The sequence below is a fragment of the Protopterus annectens genome, chromosome 3.part0, assembly GCF_019279795.1.
Source record: "Protopterus annectens isolate FY-2018-M chromosome 3.part0, PAN1.0, whole genome shotgun sequence".
NCBI lineage: Eukaryota > Metazoa > Chordata > Ceratodontiformes > Protopteridae > Protopterus > Protopterus annectens.
The window spans coordinates 231,775,647-231,798,433 of NC_056731.1; positions in this window are offsets into that span (position 1 = coordinate 231,775,647).

Below are 22,787 nucleotides of genomic sequence, written 5' to 3' on the forward strand. Positions count from 1 at the left end.
CCCACATTACTGACAGTGACAGTCAAACTCACAAAAGTAACACAAACATGGAACACACACATGCACACACAGACACACTGCTACACACCACATCCAAACAAACCATCCTACACTACGTATGAGCAGGTGGGCAAGCTCCCCTACACCCCCCATGTGGGTGCCTGCACACCCCACACCCCCGTACTTTAATATTCTACCTCTTAGATCGCACAAACAGACGCACAAAGCAAACCCACACCCACACATTACAGTCCCCCAGGAACAAACACCACACTCAGAGCACACACTTACACACACTACAGCCCACAGAAACACACTTACACACAGTAACCTACCTGAACCACAACACCAAAAGCACTGACTAAATGTCCCTTAACATTGGGATTTTAAACCTCGTGCGTCTGGTGTTTTGGTACTGTGGTCTTTCGGTCTTTAAGCCTTGTGATTACATGGGTCATTATGTCAAGCATTCAGTATTTGGTAGGTATCCCATTTATATGTACCTCCATGGTTATGTAGATGTTGTTAACCTATCTATATATCTACATATTTATGCATATCCCCATATATCAACATATCTCTCTCTCTCTCTCTCCCTATATATATATGTTGATTTATATATATATATATATATATATATATATATATATATATATATATATATATATATATATATATATATATATATATATATATATATATATATATATATATAGCATATACTTTTCATTGGGTACATGCCAGTTTGTCCTATTTCCACACATTCCTCCCTTTTGTGTTTTAACCTGTCAGAATACACAACTGCAGTTGGTACATCTCAGGTAGCTTAGTGGTAAGTTATGTGAAGATTGAGTACATGGTTGTGTGTTCTAATCCTGGCAGTGGTCATTTTACCTCTCAGAGCAGGCACTGGTAGTGCAAGGGTGATTAACATTTCAGCGGATGTGTGTTCCAAATGTTTATTATTCTGTGGAATACTACCTATATATGCAAGCTGTGGTTAAGGTATACTATGTAACATGTAAATCATCTCTGACTTTATTGGGATTTGAACCTGGACTGCACAGGTATTATGCAAATGCTGTAGGCATTACACTCTTGACATTAACGTTCCTTCTGCCTATTTCCTATGTCCATGAATCCTATGTGTAAGCTTGGCTACACAACAGGTGGAGCCACCCACACCCAGTGAGCTTCTCTAAATACCGACATGACACATGACTTGAGAGACTATGCATTAACATCCTAACTACATTTGGCATAGACACTCACTGACACACTTCAGGGGAAACCTTGATGTGTGACTGGCCAACAGTATATACACCCCTGGGATCATGTGTCCCAGACACATACAGGCAGGGTGTGGGTGAGCCAGTCCAGTTCTACAGCTGCAAGACCTGTTGGGGAAATTGAATGCTGTTGGTTTGTCATGTTAACATGCCCTTTTGAGATCACTATGAGCCCCTATCATCCTACAGCACACCAGTCTTCAACAGCTTCCAGCAACTCTGCCTGGAATCACTTCATTGGCTATGCTTGACAGAGGCTCAGTTACTTCATCAATGGTACAGGTAAAGCCACCAAACTGTAGCTATGCCTCTAAATGCCCTTGGGCAGATAGCCTACTACCTATCTGTAAACCTCTACAGTGCAGACCATCTCCAACATCATATGTGATTATACAGAGTTTTCTGATCACAATATACAGTGTACATTCACCATGTAGTCAGACAACAGTTAAGTACAGCAATAGCATACAGACTACTGATACATAATCACACCAAAAGCCTATCTTGGAAGCTAGTGGACATGTACAGGTTTCAGGCTTTGTATTGCTTACCAGTAGGTTACCTACAGGAAAGATGGGACACAAGCACAGATGGGATACATGCCTGCAACAATGCCATACCAACTTGCATTTGTCAGCCTAAGGCTTTGGAATGCTGGCCAAGGCTATTGGCGCACCCATGGTGCCATTTTTAGACAGGTCTCAGAGGTGAATCTCACCTCCATGAACTGCACAATAGCAGAACCAATGAGGGTTAGGCTACTCAACACCAGGGGTAGTACTTACAACATGCATGCACTCACAGCACCCCTCAGTATGGACAACATCTACATCTGTTCTGTGACTGGGACCTGTATAAGGCTCCTGTGAGCACACCGGCTCTACCAGACTGCAAACCATAACACACATTTCAGCCACTGTACATGGACTGGCACAAACATGGAGGGGGTGCATCCATATTCATTGGGGATACCTACACCTCCAAGTTAGTGGGGCAGCATGATACCTCTGTGATCATCCATGTGCAGCTAACATCAGCTACGACTGCAATGCAAACTGTGAGCTGCTACAGATAACCCTCCATGACCCAGGAACACCACTACAACTATGTGGAGACAGTGGTAAACATGACAGTCCTACCAGACACCCTGTTATTGGTCAATGTTGGCTACCCTACACTTAACTGGATAACCTAATCGAGTATTCACTTCCAGGCCCAGCACTTCCTGGGATTTATCACCTCATATTGCCTGTATGAGTTGGTAGATGAACTAACGAGAGGTGAAAACATACTAGAAGTGGTAATCACTGACATGTGCAACAGGTGCACTACAGCAGAGGTAAACCGGTCACTGTTTAGATCTGACCATGAACTATTCACTGATGATTTCCACTCCCAGCCATCTCCCCCACCCGAGGAACACACAGTGAATACCTTTCCTGCAGCTAAATTCACAGTACTGATGACAGAGGTGGGAGGGTTCACAGCCCCCATGCTCAGGGATGACACTGCTCAAGATACAGACAGAATTACAAATGCACTCTATAAGCACCTACAAAGATGTATGGGTCATGCCATCAATGGTAAACCAGGACTAGCTACTCCTACACAAGGACACCAGTCTGCTGAACCCTTGCATTATACAGGCTATACAACGGAAGTAGTACAGTAGTCCGGAACAACAGTAAATTCCAAGACATGCAGACATCCATGACCAGTATTGACCAGATAGTTATGTTACTCATGTAATCATCCAAGGCTGACATCCACAGGTCATGGATTTGGAATATGACCACAAAGTCTTCTTTGGCTATGTCAAGGATGTAAGCAGTAAAACACAGATTTGCACTGTACTGGTGCAATATTGCACTGAATATACTGACCCTACTGTTATCACCAACACACTTGATATACATTTGGAGCAAGCTTCACCCCCTGCTGGGCCCACAACAATACCCAAAACATACAGTATCCCAGACATCTGAGACATACAGATGGTAATGGCCCTTTCAAACGGCATGACAGAGTGTCAATGGAGGCAGATGGTGTCCCAGACTGCATCCTGCAGACAGTACAAGACAAAGTGACCCCCCACCTAATATAGCAATTCAACATCAGCCTCTACACAGGCTACATGGCCATTCACTGGTGCATGGCAACAGCTATTACACTCCATCAAGGTGGTGACACAACTGACCATGGTAACTACCACCCCATAGGCCTGAGTAGCCTGATCTGCACGGCTATGGAGCGCATCCTCTTGGCACTCATTAACATAGACAATGGTAACCACCAGACACTTGACCCAACCCAGGTCACCTTGACTGAGTGCAAATCATGCCTACTGAACCAGTTTGACATCTTACAGCCACCTAGACTTTAGGTGTGGGGTGTAGTAGTTCACACTTACTACCTGGACCTCGCCAAGGGTTTTGACACCATTCTGCACTCAGGTATTATTTCTACACTCATCAGACAGTACATACTCCCACACATCACAGGTTGGTTTGCCAACAGGCTTACACACAGAACCCACATGGCAAGCCTAGCAGCCTCCAGGTCCAACTCTTGACCAGTCACAACTGGTGTCCCACATGACTCAGTCCTGGGACCCCTACTGTTTGCCATATACTTCTCAGAGGTACAGGCTAACACAGGTGGACTACAGCAGCCATGTTTTGTGATTACTGCAGACTGGGAGCCATAACTGACAGTCCAGCTGTCACAGACGTCCTTTAAGGGGCCTCACATAGACCAACACAGGGTGTCAGAGTGATGGCCTCCAGATAAAGGCCACATACTGCATGGTCATTCCATTTTGGGAAACTACACACACACACATATTAACACATGAGTGGCAGACAGTATAATTCAGACAATGTAATGGGTATGTGAGGACTACATTACATAGTGATCTCTCCTTTGACAGTCATATGTGCGAAGTAGTTAGGACATCCATCTATGCAAGCCATTTAATTACTTAAGGGTTCACATCTAAACAGACTTAGGTTATTGTGCCCCTTTACTCATCAGTCATCAATCCCATCATTGAGTATAATAACCCATTTTGGATGTACCTCAGAAGACACATCTGACAGCTGGAAGGGCTAAGAACGTACCTCACATAGAGGGATAATGCCTTCAGACATGTGTCCCATGCTGCCAGACTGCATAAACTCATGCAATACTCAGTGGCATCTCGTTTACTCAGAGATTATATTTGCTGGCCAACAAAGCCATGTCTATGTCAGGCTTAAAGGATATGCTCCACCTATGGATATCCATGTCACAGTGAGCCACACACTGTAATGAGCTACACCTTGCCACAACCATAACTGGAAGATGCTGGAGTGACAGATTCCTGTCACGGGTACTCCCCATTATTTGGAACTACATCCCTGATTACATTATACGGAACCCCTCACTAACACTCCAGGGAATCCTAGCAGAGTGGGTGGGGAACAGTGGCTACACCCCAGGGATCCCACAATTGGCTCTGCTCCACAGAGCGACAGTTAGTTAATCAATGGAGTGGCGACAGCAGACACATTTTGGCTATTCTTATGACTGGCCTTGAGCAGTTAGGCATGTACCTACCTATGTATCTATGAACCTATACATATAGTATTGACACATGCTGATAGCTTAATTTACTGTTCAGGTATTGACTTACCTTGTGCCAATGGCAGTTGTGTGCACAATAGTTGAGGGCTGCCTATGTAGGATGCACACAGTAGACCACCTATACATGACAATTTACAGGTGGTCATGTGTGTGTACCATCCATGTTTGCTGTGTGTGCAGGTGGAGAAGGGTGTCAGTCCATAGGTGCCTACACTGTCAGAGTGTGTGCTATATGTTCCCTCTTTGCCAAGGCATGGGCATACTGGGCACGCCTCCATCTGACTACTGGGGTTGGCACAGGGTGTTCGTGGTCTGAGTCCCTCTGTGCCTGTGGGGCCCTTGGCAATGGTGGTGGGCTGTGAGGCCCTTCACCATTCTGACCCTGCTGCAGCTGTTTCCACAGGATCATATTGTGTAGCATGGCACACACTATGAAAATGGAGGCACATGTGCCTGGAGAGTACTGCAAGGCTCTACCAGATATGTCCAAGCAACGGAACCGTGATTTCAGCATCCCAAACACATGCTCTATGATGATTCTGGTTTCTGTGTGTGTCTCATTATGGCGTTCTTACGTGGCTGTGTGTGCATTTCTGATGGGAGTCATCATCCATGGTTCCAGTGCATAGCCAGCATCTCCCACCAGGTGGCCATATGGGATGCCCCCCAGGCAAATACCTGATACAGCTGTGAGGCATGCCAGATGTGGGAGTCGTGACAACTTCCAGGGCTGCCAGAACACACATCCATGACAATGCCCTGGGCATTGCACATGACCTGGCAGTTGATGGAGGGGTATCCTTTGCGGTTTATGTAGCACCTACCCTGCTCACCGGGTGGTGTCTTGATGTGTATGTGCATGGAGTCAAATGCACCCAGTACCTCTGGGTAGTCTTCCACATGGTGGAAGAGACGCAAATTGATGGCCAACTCCTCCTGCATTCAGGGGAAGTATATGTGCTCATTGGCATGTGGTAACATGGCATCCAGGAACTGATGGAGTAGCCTGGATGCTGATGCCTGTGAGATCCCCATGATATCCCCAGTTGGCCTTTGAAAGGTACCTGTGGCTAGTATTCTCAAGCGTACACATACCTTCATGTCCACTGGGATGGGTTCCCCTCTGTAATTTCTGGCTCTGAGGCATGGCCAGCACAGCTCAACAAGTTGCTGTATGGTGGCCCAGTCCACCCTGTAATGCTCTACTATCTCCAGATCATGTAGCCCCTTGCAGGTTACCCTTGGTCTGAACACTCTTCTCCTCCTCCGGTGCCTGAGATGGTTGTCAGCATCATCCTCCACACCACTGTCAGTCTCCAACACATGCTGGTGAATCAAAGCTATGGCAGCCTCTAACATGTACATATTAAAAGTTCCCCATCTGTATACACCAATGGTGCAGAGTGTCTGGGAATACACAAGTGTGTTTATGAGGCTTTAACACTTTATACTATTGTGTAATGTAAGCTGCTGGTGTAATTGGGTGTGTATGTGCAATTCCAGCTGCAGGGTATCTTAATTATGGGTTTTACAGCAGGTACTGCTATTATGGGGCCTTTGGTGTTGACTTACACTTGGCTGCCATGATTCATTTATTGCCCTTTACTTCACTTTTCAACCTGATTCCACTCCCATTGTCAGGCATGCATCCAGCTACCTGCTTTCTTGTTTTGTACTTTCCCAACCCAGGATTCTGTTGCGAAATGTGTTATATAACTGATCTACTGCAAGTTTGCTTTGTTCTGCTGTGACAGTTCTCTTTTCTTTGCAGTACGGCACCTCCCCTTTCCTGTTCTGCAGGTAGCTGCTAGCAGCCTTGTTAGCTGTTGTCAATGGCCCACTGTGAGTTCCTAGGTGTTAATTACTAATTTGTACTCCAATTACCATGCTGCAGCATTTCCTTATTGTCTTCCCGTATCCTTCCTGTTTCAGCTATGGTGTGCAGGCAACCCGAATTAGCAATGCTCCAATGTGCTTACAGCTAAAGTGGCACACCCCTCTCTTGATGTCATGTTTATCTCCAGGCCACACCTCAGTGTTGTACCGCTATGCTGTGTGGTACATCCTTACGCCGGCGGGGATTTTGAGATTCAGTATTACTTGACTCATTTGTATGGCATTGACTACTAATTCCTAGTTACTGCACAGAACAGTGTCACAGACCCTTAGCAACCCTTGTGCCATGGTTGTGGTGTAGCATGCATGCCATTGACTGTTATGGGGAATTCATGAAATGTGTTACATTGCAGTTTTATGACATATACATATATTTTCATTGTGATCCCATTTGCACACCGATGCACTGTGATTTTACTTTGCGTTAGTGTGGCCATGACATTAAATGTTATGTTGTATGTCTTGTGCATGTTTTTTTTATGCCATTGGCTATATATTTAGCCATTGGCATATATTAACATTATAATACATAAGTTTTTGTCTGCTTTCATGGCTCTGATTTTATGTTTGAAAAAATGTGAACTGTTTTTTTTGGGGGGTTTACATTTCTGCATGCTTACACTACACCTGCACCACTTCATGAATAGTTATATACCTTCATTTGCATGCTACACTGCTGCGCATGGGGTAATTAGCATACGTGCACCAGGAGCTGCTCAACTCAGGCGTACGCTGGTAGTGCACATGGAAACAGCTCATACCCGAATCGCTCGGTGGCCAAATTTGGCGTTAGATTGCTGACACTACGCCTGCGCCTGGCGCAAGCTTCATGAATCCTGGGGAATGTATTTATCCTTTTCAACAGGAGATATATAAATCTCTATTATTTTACTAAACCCGCTTAATTGAGACATTTTTACCACCTCACAGTGACCTGTTCTTTCACTGGCTCCAGTAACCTCTCTATGCACATATCATTTGGTGTTGTCCTTACTCTTGTTACTTGAATCATGGCTGAAAAGGATCAACAAAATCAGTCAACTTATCCATTTATGCACAAACCTTTGTGGGAAAAATGAGCAGTTGAGCATGTTAAAGATGAAATGTACAGAGATTTCCTCTTTCCCCTCTGTCATTCAAAGGTTTAGTAGCCAACCACAAAAAGAACATAAAGACAAAAGTAATTTGAGCTTTGTGGTAGTAAACATTTGTTATAATAATAGTGTTTGCCTAGTGATATGTGCATATATGTGAGCTCCGATGTTTGTAACATTTTTTTCTAGTACTTGTACTGCAATATTTGATTGTGGGAAAGCATATGCAACCACTGCACAAAACAAGGAATTCAAAAAGTATGTTAGCTAATATACTGCTTTGCTTTTCAATTTCTTATGGCATTGTACAAGAAATTTGCATACTGTAATGTACTGTACTGTACCTTTGCATACATGTCTAAGCAGCAGTTTTATGAGATATGCTACTTCATCATTGGTTTATTTTTATTTATTTTTATTTATTTATTTTTTTTATTTTACATTTGTTGACCAGGATAGTCCAATTGGATACATGTCCATTTTCAACAGACACCCGGGGAGAAAAGCTCCAAGGTCACCAACATTAGATTAAAAATGCAGTATATACAGTAGTTAACATATATAAGCAAGCAATAATATGATTACCATTTATACAGATGTTACATACCTAGGCAAATAATAGTAGTTCTGGGGTTAACGAAAAACCAAGAGTAGGTCTTTATTAAGTAGTTCAAGTCAGTAAGCATGCTGTTATTAAGTCATACAGTTATTTACAAATACAATATTTACAGTGGTTACATGCCAAAACACATTAGAGTTAGACAAGGTAAAGGTCAGGATAATGCCACAGGTAAGCTAAAATAACTATTTTAATATCATTGTCAAGAAGAGTTAGTCAGGTTTGCTACATTGACATAGCCAGTTTAATGTCAAATGTTGTTTAAGTCTAGTCTTGAATTGGCTCAGGGAGTTGAGCAAAGTAATTTTGGTTAGGAGGGAGTTCCAGGATCTGCTTATAGAGTTTGCGAAGAGAGTCACTGGCAGAGTTTTTAGTTTTGATAGTCTGGACTAGTAATTTATTAGTGGAATGAAGAGGTCGGGGATTGTGATAGGGGGTGATAATATTTTTAAGAGTAGGTGTATTGTAAAGGATCTTATGGGCAGTTATCATGAGTTTATATTGGATCAAGTGGGGTAGTTCTAGCCACCCAAGCCGGTTTAGGTTAATACAATGGTGAGTCCTATAAGGTAGGCCAGTGGCAAATCTGGCAATATGGTTATAGCAGATAGAGAGTTTGTTGTGGACAGATTTGTTTAGACTGGAGAGTATCGGGGATGCATACAGTAGAGTTGAAAGTAGGTGAGAGTGAGCTATGGCAGATCTAGCAGGAGGGGTTAAGAAGGCTTTTATCCTGTAAAGTTAGCCTAGTTTTTTATTGATGGTCTTTATAGATTGATTAACATGTAGGTCGAATTTGAGATTATTGTCGATTAAAACACCTAGCAGTTTTGTAGAGGAGTCTGGGGAGATTATCATGCCATTATTAGATTTAATGGTAAAAGTGAATGCAGTAGACTTGTGTGTTGGTGAGAATAGCAGTAGTTTTTTTTTTTTTGGGATTCAGGATCAGGCGACAACCAGAAAGCCAGTTTTCAATAGTGTTAAAGGTGGTTTGTGTGGCTAACCACAGTTCATTTGGAGAGGTGGCCGAGCAAATCAGGGTGGAGTCATCAGTGTATTGGACACAGCTGATTGTAGGGATAGCAGAATAGAGGTCGTTAATGAAGATGGAGAAAAGAAGGGGCCCTAGTATTGATCTCTGGGGTACACCTAGTGTGTTGGGTAAAAGTTTAGAAAGTTTGTTTTGCCTGTTGTCTATCTTTCAGATAGGATTGGAACCACTGGATGACTGTATTATCTAGGCAGAAAGTTTTCAAGGTATGGATTAGTAATTGGTGATCCACCATATCAAATGCCTTGGAAAGATCATTCTACCAATGCTTGCCTTACATTTTAGACTATGTTATACTGTTAAATATGTGTATAGTCTGATGGGGCACCTTGATAATTATCTGTACCACTCCTTTGCTTCCATTTACAATGTTTTGCTCCCACACATAGCCCTGAAAATCATACTCAAAACCAAAAAACTGCAGCTAAAAAATACCCTGCTAAAATACAAAACACAGTCTAAACATAGTCGAGAATTTGGTGCAAAATACAGTTTAAAAACACAGCATAAAAAACTCAGTTTAAAATACAACCATTAAGTTAATATTAAATACATACCAAAGCCCAAGAAAACACTCGGAGTCAGTGTTACCCCCAAGAAACCCTACTACTTGGTGGCTTTAACATAGACTGGGCACCTGTTCCTCAGACTCCCCTTCTACCCACATTAACCTGCATGCATTTACACAAATCATAACCACCCTACCAGGCTAGGTAAACCCAAACATAAAGAAAGCATAATCGACTGGGTACTCGTAAATAGTGACTCCCAACTGTACACTGCTGGTACCCTCCCCGATGACCTAAATGACCACCTTCTCACTTACATAGTTAAGCAAAAAGCCATTAATCCTCATCAATCCTTACTCAGAAAAGTCAGAAACAAAAAAATACTTTGACCCTACCAAATTCCAATATGAACTTAACTCCTGCAACTGGTCTATGCTAAAACACCTCCCCTTAGAAGAGGCAGTTGCATATTTTAACAACAAATTTCTTGAAATCCTTGACTTGCATGCAACTTCTCGCTCAAAGTGAACAATGGCAAAAATTGCACCATGGCTTTTTAAAGAATCTAGACTAAATATTACCAGGAGAAACAGAATTTGGGCTCTATGGCGCTCCACTAAGACCCCATGATAATGTTAAATACAGGCAAGCTAGGAATGAAACTAAAAAATCCATTTTACAAGACAAAAAATGATACTACTGTAATTTACAGACAACAAACCAGAACAATCCTCAAAAGTTCTGGGCAGGTCTGAATAATCTACTTCATCCAGGAAAAACGTCTACCCCTATCCCCGCTGCTACCATTGATAAATCCCCTGAGGATGTTTCAGATAGTTTTAACCATTTCTTTACAGAGACAATTCAAGCCCTAGCTAGCCAATTACCTCCTAGCTCCCTTGGCCCTGATAGTACCACCCCTATAAACCTACTCTTTATCAGCTTCCAACCAGTGTCCATGTCGCTTATCCGTACCTTGATAAAAAAATTAAAACCCACCACACTCTCCGCTGACCAACTCCCCGCTGAGTACCTTCAAAAATCTGCTGATGTCATTGCCTATCCAGTATCAATACTAATTAATCGTACCATAGCAGAGGCTAAAATTCCCACCATTTGGAAAACATCCTACATAATCCCACTACATAAAAGAGGTTCCTCCACTGAATTCTCCAATTATAGACCAATAGCTATACTTTCTCCACTAGCTAAGATTATGGAAAAATGTATACACAAACAACTCATGCATCACTTAATTCAGAATCACCTCATGGCCAATACCCAACATGGCTTCCGTCCACACCACAGCACAACTTCAGCCCTACTAGCATTTACCAATACCATAAATAATAATCGTAACAATAATTGCATATCCTCAGCCCTCTTCTTGGATCTTTCCAAGGCATTTGACATGGTGGATCACCAACATTTGATTCACACCCGGCAATCTTTCTGTCTAAATTCTAATGCCATTCAATGGTTTAAATCCTATCTCAATAGGAGGCAGCAGGTTATTCTCTGGCAGAACAAGCTCTCTAACCTATTACCTAGCACCCTTGGAGTACCACAAGACTCCATATTAGAGACCCTACTGTTTTCCGTCTTTATTAACGACTTATATACAGTCATCCCAAATGTCAGTTGTATCCAATATGCTGATGACTCCGCCCTGATTTTATCAGCAACATCTCCTTCAGACTTGAGGTCTGCTACCCATTCCACCTTTAATACTATAGAAAACTGTCTCTCCGAACGTCAATTGTTGCTAAATCCCAAAAAAACTAAAATGTTGTTATTCTCACCAACATAAAGATCTGCTGCTTTTACCTTCTCCATAAATGCAAAAGATGGCACAATAATCACCCTGACCCCTCTACAAAACTACTAGGTGTCTTTATTGATAATAACCTAAAATTTGACCTACATGTAAACCAATTGATCAAGACCATCAAAAAAAGCATGGGTGACTGTATAGAATAAAAGCTTTCCTAACCCCTCCAGCTAAGATTGCCATAGCTCGCTCTCACCTACTTTCAACACTTCTATATGCTTTCCCCCTCTCTCTAATCTAAACAAGACTGTACTTAATAGACTGTCAATCTGTTACAATCCCATTGCCAGGTTTGCCACTGGCCTGCCTTTTAGAGCACACCACTGCATCAACCTTAAACAGCTTGGGTGGCTAGAACTTCCCAATCAAATCCAATATAAACTTTTGATTATGGCTAATAAAATCTTCTATAGTCCAGATAATACACCAGCTCTTAAAAATATTATCACCCCCTATAACAATCTGAGACTGCTTCAATCTTTAAACAGACTACTAATTCAGACAATCAAAATTAACAATGTAGCTGGTGATTCCCTCTTTGCAAACTATGCAGGCAGAGCCTGGAACCTACTTCCAGCTGATATTACTTTGCTCTCCTCCCTATGCCAATTTAAAGCTAAACTCAAACAACATCTAGTACAAAACTGGCTTTGCCACTGCAACAAGCCTGGCTAACTCTCATCATGAATGTGAATAATCTATTAATCAAACTAAAGTTTAATTTTCCCCTGACTGCTACCAGGGGTAACTCGAACTTGTGAACTTGTCTATTCATGTCTGCTTATGAATTCTTTGTAAATACCATATCTGTAATATGTCTTCTTTTTATTATTATATCTGTCTACCTTGGAGCTTTTCTCCCCAGGCCTCCGCTGAAAATGGCTATGTTAAAGTGCCCAATGACATCTTAAGCAAGTTCTTAAATAGTCATTGCTGAATAGGTTCCCATGATGACAAGTCTACTTGCTCAATTAACAACAGTATAAATAAAACATGATTAACATGAATTGAAATAAATATATTTGACTAATCTCCATTGTTGATAAAACCCACATATTCTGGTTAATACTACCCAACTAACACAGAAGTCACTGAAGGCTGCAAAAAAATCTAATTTTAATGCCAGTAACAACTTGATGCCCCTATAGTGACTCATAGAATTATAGTGCTAAAGGCACTGCAGAATTTCATTTTATTAAAACCTAAGGTAACAACTAAAATAAGCTTACTGAGAGTACTTTGCTTCATGGACTTAATTCTCTATGTGAGATATTTAAGTTAATCACACAACTGGAGGCAAAACTATTGCCATTTCTTCCTAAAACATAGGTATAAGCTGTTTCCCCACTAAGCCTTCCGAGCACCATAATCCACATTGTTAGACAAATTGTCACAGTACTGCTCCATATACGAATTCAGCTAGCACTTTGCTAGGCCACACCAGCAAGAAAATACCCTGATAAAGTATAAATAGTTTCACAGTTATCTGAAAAACGTGACCCAAAAGGTAATGTAATTCTGTAATTGTAAGAAGGTATTTAAATATCAGATGCATAGATACTGCATTCACCAAATTTGATAACAAACACTTTCCTGTGACTTCTGTTCTTTTCTTTTCTTTTTTAAAACACCTTTATTGAATTATTACTTGGTGTCATAGGCAAACTTACATTTATATAAATGTATTCAAACCATATAAACAAATTCACAGTTACATTATGCATCATATATAATCTTCTATACAATACAATAAGACCAGTGTCACATCAATTGTTCATTTCCTGCCTTCTCTTAAAATTGTGCTTCTAAAACATTTTTCTGCATGTATTGTTTCCACAATTTCCATTTTTTCTATGTAATTTACTCCTACTCTGTTTTAAAGTTCCTACTTCCTGTTCTTTTGTCTCTGTTACAATTTTCACCATTTCAAGTATGGCTGGTTAAGACATTGATTTCCATTTTCTAGTAACTGCTTTTGGCAGCCACCAGAATTAATCTTAACAAGGCCTTAATATGTCTGGGCAATTTGGATCCTGTATCCCAGCTCAAAAAAAAAAAAATTCCTTAAGTTACATTCACTGACTTGCCAGTGCTTCAAAGAACCATTTAGGGAATATTTTAAAGTCTGCCAACTGATTACACTCCTAAAACATATGCTCCTAGGCACCTCTTTTCTCCTCATAACATCTCTAACATTTTCCATCTACCTGAGGAAAATTTGTTTGGAGTCTGCTTGCGGTATAAAAGTATCTATGCAAACAATTTATTGCAAAACTCCTAAATCTTCTAGACTGTGCTATATACTTGGGAGCCATGCATATGTTCTCCAATTTATTTATTTGTGAATTGCTTATCGAATCTCTCTTCCCAATCTTTTCTGACCTCCTCTGACTGATTCCTATAGTTATTGTGCAAGATTTTATATGCCCTACTAATTATCCCTTTTTAACAGCAGCTTCTACTGTCAATTCATCTGAAAACTCGACCAAAGCAAGTTTTTCACTGAAGACTTCCCTTTCTTTTTCTCCTTGCCTATACTCTGGTCTCAGTCCCTGACAGTGAAGGCAATCTCTTGCCTGCAGTTCAGCTATCTTCTTGTCCCCTTCCCATTCTATTACATTTCCTTCTCTAATTATTTGTTCCCAGTACCTTGGTTCCTTTGCCAGCTTCCTCCAGTAAATTCCAGCCCCCTCTACCCACTAATTGTGGTCATGCTTATAAGCAGAATCTCCTTTCTCCATTCCCATGTTGGCTTAATTCTTAGTTTATTTTCTGCTACTTAATGAATATAATGTTTTGCATGACTGTTATTATTGTCCCTAGGGATCTGCATCCAAAATCCCACTCTTTCCTCATTTCTTGAATTTTTTCCTGTTTCATCGTCCTTTTCTACTTTGAATTGTAGTTTTCTGCTTGTGTTATGTATACAAGCCTTAACTGTGTATCTCTAAAACACCCCTTCATATCAGGTAATCCAAATCCTCTTTGGTCTGTTGGAAGGGCTCATTAACTTACTTGACTCTTGCCTTCTTTCCTTCCCAGATAAAATTGTTTAATGCTTTATTAATTACTATCCATAACTTCTCCTCTGGTTGATAAAAATATGCCTGATCTGTTTATAAAACTAAATGGACTAAAAACATGTTTCCTGCTAGTCTCTTGCTATACATATCCATAGGAAAGAGCTTCTAGTTTTTCCCTTTTCTATTAGCTTTCATTTAGTTTCTTCCCACATATCCTTAGTTGCCATAACAGTGTCCTTTTTAACCCATACTCCTAAATATTTCATTTTATCATGCCCCCATAAATATGGGTATTGCTGAATGCATTTACATAGTGCATAGTTTACAGCTATAGCCTTGTTTATCTTCATTCATTTTATATCCTAAAAAAATCTTTAATGCTTAGGATTACCCCTGGCTGCTGTGCGCTCCTGGCCCCAGTGTTTTTCACTTTCTCTCCAGCCTGCTTTCCCTCCACTAGAAGCTAGGAATCTGATCACCTGGAAACCAAGGACCCATCCCAAACTACCTGCTGTCTCATCACCCTGTAATCTAGTCCCTGTGCTCTTCCTTGAAAGGAAGAAACTCTCCAGCCTGCTTTCCCTCCACTTGAAGCTAGGAATCTGATCACCTGGAAACCAAAGATCCCGTCCCAAACTACCTGCTGTCTCATCACCCTGTAATCTAGTCCCTGCGCTCTTCCTTGAAAGGAAGAAAGTATGTGTTTTTTTTTAACACTGGCAGATAAGCCAACAACTACAATTATATAATTCCTACTGCTTGTAAACTGTACGCCTCCAGCCAGGACTGCCAGCAGCTGTAGCCCCCCTCCCTCAGAACCCTGTAGTCAGTTCAAAGACCCTCGGCCTCTCTATTGCTTCCTCCTTTAGCTGAACTATAACTGTACTTATTCCACCACCAGCCTTTCCCAGAAATTACTCCTGCAGTAGTGACTCTTTGTCCACCAGGTGGCATTCTAAGCCAGCCCCGTCCACTAGTCCATCCTGTTATCCTAATAGCCATGTCCACTTTATCTCCGCTTATCATACTTCGCTCCTCTCACCCTCCTACACACCTCTGGTTTTGAGTTAATACTACTCTCTACTCTGAACTATACCATTTTTCTTCTACTCACTCTATACTTACCCATGCTGTACCTTACCTGAGCAATCAGCATTTCACTGATTGTTCTTCTAGAGCTGCTTCACTCACTTGTCTCAACCTGTATTACCAGTACTCAAACACCCAACATTTCTCATCTATCTCCCTCCATTCTCTCCCCTTTTCCTTGCAACTCCCTGTCCTACTTCACTGCTCTGACATCTCTTATAATTTAGTCTTATCTCTAGCTAGTTGTCCTTTCCCTTCTCTCTCTGCTCTAGCCCCTCCCAGTTTCTTACATGTTCTTTCCCTTTCCTCCCTCCTCCCTCTACCTCACATCCTCTTTAATCCCATAAATATTAGTTGCCCCTCCTGATGCCATCTTTAATGCTTAGGATTACCCCTGGCTGCTGTGCGCTCCTGGCCCCAGTGTTTTTCACTTTTTAAATAAAGGTTTATCTTGCAAATACATTGATGCTTCTGTAACTTAGCTAAATGTGTATATCCTGCTGATTGTGTGTGTTATTTGGTCTTGCAACTACTTTATGTTTTGTTGGCTCTCTACCTGTATGCATAGATAGTTTAGCATTTCTCCACGTGGAGCGTGGGAACTGTACTTTCCCTAGATAGAACATATTTCTCATCTTCTACACATTATTCGTGTAATTTAGATATGCCCTACCTACCATGCTAACATGCTTTGATAATGCTCATGGACTAGAGTGACCTTCATTTTTCTTTATCCGATCACTAGCATATTTCAGCTACTAATCTATAACTGTAGAAACACTGTAACCAAGTGGAGCAGCTACCAGCTAGCCCATGTACTAATGTGTGTGCATATGCTGACACGCTAAAACCTTCAGCTCCACCAGGCAAGGAAACACCATAAAGCTAATGTTCCACCACGTTTGTGGCCTCCATATGAGCTTATCCTTTAACATTTAAGGTGCTTAAGGCTCTGGCTCTTCTATAAGATTATCACATCAAACATTTTGGTGCTTATGGCTCTGGTTCTCCCATACGTTTATAAGATTAAACCCATTCCAAACTACATAGCGTTTCTGGTATAAGATAGTCTTTGGTGTTTATCTATGTAAATAATGCATTTAGCGACTGCCTGCAGTCATTTGTAGTCGACAAACTGCCTATGAAGTTTGGAGAATGTAGTAATGCTGATAATTTTCAACTTTCTACAGAACAGTATCCAGCTTGTTGGTTGAATATCTTAATGTTGCATTTTTGTATTCACTTGGTTATATTGCCAGAATTTTCTAATAAGGACTTTTTTTTCCCTCCACTGCCCTTCTTGCTCCCTAACTGTTCCCAGCTCTCCAGCCTGCTTTCCCTCCACTTGAAGCTAGGAATCCGATCACCCGGAAACCAAGGACCCATCCCAAACTACCTGCTGTCTCATCACCCTGTAATCTAGTCCCTGCGCTCTTCCTTGAAAGGAAGAAAGTATGTGTTTTTTTAACACTGGCAGATAAGCCAACTACAATTGTATAATTCTTACTGCTTGTAAACTGTACGCCTCCAGCCAGGACTGCCAGCAGCCATAGCCCCTCTCCCTCAGAACCCTGTAGTTAGTTCAAAGACCCTCGGTCTCTCTATTGCTTCCTCCTTTAGCTGAACTATAACTGTACTTATTCCACCACCAGCCTTTCCCAGAAATTACTCCTGCAGTAGTGATTCTCCTTGTCCATTAGGTGGCACTCTAAGCCAGCCGCATCCACTAGTCCATCCTGTTATCCTAATAGTCACCTCCACTTTATCTCCGCTTATCATACTTCGCTCCTCTCACCCTCCTACACACCTCTGGTTTTGAGTTAACACTACTCTCCCCTCTGAACTATACCATTTTTCTTCTGCTCATTCTATACTTACCCATTCTGTACCTTACCTGAGCAAACAACATTTCACTGATTGTTCTTCTAGAGCTGCTTCACTCATTTGTCTCAACCCGCTTCGCCCTTTGAGCTCACTCCGCTCCACTACCCTACCCCCAAATCTCACCCACCCCCAGTGCTCCTACATTTATTTCACCCAGTAGTCTCCACCCCTTTCCAACTACCCAATCACAGGTCTCCTCACCCTACCCCTCCTCCTCTCCGCCCATTAATTATTAAACTCTCCCCTCGCACATACTAAACTCAACCCTCCTCTCTTTCCTCATTCTCCCCTACATCCTACCTTCACTATACCTCTCATATCACTCTATATTACTTTCTTATCCTGTCCCACATAATGCACTCTCTATCTCTGTAAACCTATCAAACCTCCTTCTTCACACTATTAATTCTAATTCCACTATACCATACCGCTTCCTATACCTCCTCTCCTCCTCCCCACAAATCTATGTTCCACTACATCTCTCCCAACCCCCTTCTCACACCCCGCTCACCTCATCTCTATACCATATCTTCAACATTAGTACAACCTAACATTCTCCACTATTTTAAACCTAAGGTTTTACCCACTATAACAAAACATACCATCTCCAAACCTCCTACCTGCCATCATCCCCTGTCAAAAGGCAAACCTAATTCCCTACTACTTCATTTCTTTATCCAACTACTACTTGCAGGTGATGTACACCCCAACCCAGAACCTAGTACCTCTAACAACCATACTTCCCATTTAACTACCAACTCCCCCAGTCTCAAAAGCCTAAAAATAGTTACTCTCAATGCACAGAGTCTAAAAAATAAAACAACCATCTTCCATGCCTGGCTACATCAGAACCTACCTGATATTGTGGCCATCTCTGAGACCTGGCTTAAACCCTCCATCTCTGACTCAGAAATCCTATCCCCTGGCTTTCATGCCCTTAGATATGACCACCTAAATAAGAAAGGTGGAGGAGTAGCCTTAGTATTCTCTAATCTTCTACCCATTATTCCATACCCAGACCCCATTCCTCAGTTCAACAACGCAAAACTAGTAATAGGGTTATTACAAATGAACAATCACAAAAGGATTTGTCTGATATCCCTTTATATTCCCCCAGGAAACAATACCCCTACTCTTGAGGATATCCTCCAATGGGCCTCAACTAATATTAATCTTGAGACCTATATTCTTGGAGATGTCAATATAGATTGGAACAAAATTAACAACCAGAATCCTGCTATATCTGTCAGTCTCTTCAAATTCACTCAACTCACTACCTCCATCACAAGACCCAACAAAAATAACCCTCCAGGTTCTACTCTGGACTGGATCCTAGCCACCCACCCTAACAACATTACTGATTCAGGCATCCTTCCTGACTCCTTTAGTGATCACCTACCTTCCTATATCAACTGAGCAACCTTTTTCCCTTCCTTCCAGCACCAATATATACACACACATAACCTATCAAAGTTCAACCTCACTACCTTCTCTAATTCCCTCAAACAAACTGATTGGAATATATTAAAAACCATCCCACCTGACTGCACCATCAGTTACTTTAATTCTACCTTCCTAAACATTCTTAATCCCCAAGCTCCACCACGAACTATAAGAATTAAAGCTAACTCCGCTCCATGGTTAACCAAAGAAACCAAAAAACTCATGCAACAGCGAGATAGATCCTGGAAACCTTTTCAGCACAACAAAAACCCAGAAACCCTTGTTCAATACAAGCAACTCCATAACCTTACTAAAAGACATATAATCAACGATAAGCAGTCCTTCTATATGAAACTCCAAGTCAAACATTCCAAAAACCCCAAACAATTCTAGAACTCCATTAACTCTCTTCTCAACCCAGGCACAAAAAACAATCCTTGTCCTGATACCACCAAGTCTGATACTGAAATTTCCACTCTCTTCAACTCCTTCACCAATTCCATAGCTCAACTTACTAATTACTTCCCAAACAACCCATCCACACAGTTTACTCACCCTTTCCTAGACCCTAAACCCAACTCTCCCCCCACTTTTGAACTTAAACCTGTTTCTACCTATTACATTAAAAAGTTGCTCACCAAACTGAAACCTTGCTCTTATGCCCCAGATAACATTCCATCCAAATTCTTACAAACAGCTGCAGATGGAATCGCCCTCCCCATTAGAATCCTAATTAACAGATCCATACAGGAATCTTATGTCCCCAAGCTGTGGCGTGCTGCCTTCATACATCCCCTCCATAAAAGTGGTAAAAATAATAACACCTCAAACTTCTGCCCCATAGCCATCCTATCCCCAATATAAAAAATTATGGAAAAATGCATTCACTCCCAGCTAATGCCCTACCTTACCAAAAACCACCTCATCGCCCACAACCAACATGGCTTCCGTCCTGGCCACAGCACTATAACTGCTCTTCTCTCCTTCCTAGATATAGTCAATCATGCCCGTGACTCTGGCAACATAGTTTCTACAGTTCTTCTAGATCTCTCCAGGGCCTTTGATAATATCTCACATACTCATCTTCTCAGCCACCTAGCTAACCTCAACCTCCCTCACAATACCCTATCCTGGTTCTCTAGTTACCTAACTGACAGATCCCAAGCTGTAAAATGGAAGAAAGGCACCTCAAACTTCCTTCCTACCCCTACAGGAGTTCCCCAAGGTTCCATTCTTGACCCCATGCTATTTGATATTTTTGTTAACAATTTCTATTCTGCTATTCCAAATACTAGAATTGTACAATACGCCGATGACTCCACAGTAATCTGCTGCACCTCTAAACTCCCTGAACTCCAATCCCACACTCAAACCGCCTTCTCCATCATTGAGAATTGGATGCTTCAATACCACCTATCTCTAAATGCTAACAAATGTAAAATACTACTCTTGCTCCCCTCTAAATCCCCCACCTTGGACAAAAGCTCTGTCCAAATTAGAAGCCAAAACAACTCAACCATAGAAAGTGTTTCCCGTGCCAAACTACTTGGGGTTACCATAGATGAATACCTCAAATTTGACACCCATATTCAACTAAATATAAAAAAACTCATCAAAAACTTGGTCTGCTATATAGAAATATCCATTATCTCTCCCATTCTACTAGACAGACCCTCGCCATGACCTACCTTCTTTCCTCACTTATGTATGGTGTCCCTCTACTTACTAACTTATCCGCCTCTACCACCACCAACATGGAAAGTTGCTACAACAAAATTTTCTAAATTCATCATTAATGCCAAACATTCCTCCTATCATTGTTCCACCCTCCACTCACTGAACTGGCTAGAACTTCCCAACCTTCTAGACTACCACCAACTTACCACTGCCCATAGGCTTTTATTTAACCCTTCTAAATGTCCAGCACTATCCAATATCCTACAGCCATGCACCCCTAACAGGCTACTCAGATCTGCTCAGCAAAACCTCATCACTGTCTACAAACCAAAGCATCCTGCAGGACAATACCTATTGTCCTTTTACCTAGCCAAAAAATGGAATCCTCCCCCTTCTTAAGAACCACCAATAACTTCAACAACTTCAAAACCCAACTCTGTTCCTACTTTCAGGAAGTGAAACTGCACTCTCCAAATCTAACCTACTACCCTCCTACCTATGTAACACTCTTATGTCATTTAAGACTCACTTGCTATATTACTATTTGCCTCATGGTGTCACTGATTTAGTATCTCATTGTAATTGTATCCCCAAATTTGTATCCTTAATTATTAATTTGTATCTGTTATGTTTTACTGTAATAGTTGCTTTATAATTTTAACTTAAAATAGTCTCTTTACTGTTCTGTTATCTTTGTATGTGGAGCTTTTCTCCCCGGGCCTCCACTGAAAATGGACTTCCGAGCCCAGTGGACCTCCCTGGTCATCAAACTGAAATAAATAAATAAATGGAATTGTCTCAGAATATTCCACAACACTGAAATATGCTTTTCTGGTTCTGTCAGGTACCAAATAATATCATCTGAAAATAAAGTCAACTTTTTTTGAATACCATGCCAATTATATCCTTGAATTTCTGAGTCCATTATTTTCGTTGTCAATGGTTCTAAATATAATGCAAATAAACTGAAAGAGGACATCCATGCCTTGTTTATCTATTCAGAGACAGCTTATCCAAGGGGAACTCTCCCACTCTCATTCTGGCCTCTGATTCCAGATATATCCTCCTAATTAATCTTATTATCAGGAAATGCAAATGTTTCTATTGCCCTCTTCATAAAATCCCAGCTTCCTCTGTCAAATGCTTCCTCTACATCAAGACCCAACAACAACAACAGTATTTTCTTACATTCTGCTTCACTCTGGATCATCATTGCTCTATTAATGTTGTTAAATGTTTGCCTCCCCTCTACAAAACCACATTGATTCAATGTCATTGAGTTTATGGTAACTTGTCTGCATTTTTTTCAGAGTTCTCTTCTGTTGGTTTTGCTCCACCAGTTTGGAGGGAAGCAATCATTGTGTTCTTTTTAAAGGAAGTATCCCCATTTTATAACATTTCCTGTTAAGTTGTATAATGGGCAAATGTTTGGAATGCATACTATTTAGATGTATCATTGAGACCATTAAGTCAGGATTAGTTGTTTTCCAGCACATTTTTTTAATGGAAGGAAGAGCTTGTCTATCCTTTCAAGTTTCTACCTAATGGTGTGACAAGCCTTAGATCAAGTTTTATCAGCTGATGTTGTTTACTTTGACTTAGTAAAGAATTCTTTATTCCATTTTTCATGCTTATATTATGGGTGTAATGAAAAATTCCATTTAAAGGCTATATTATTAGGTGGGTGAAAAATTGTTGGCAAGCAAGAACATGTAACGTCAAAATTAAAATTGTGTTCTCTGCCACCGATAATTT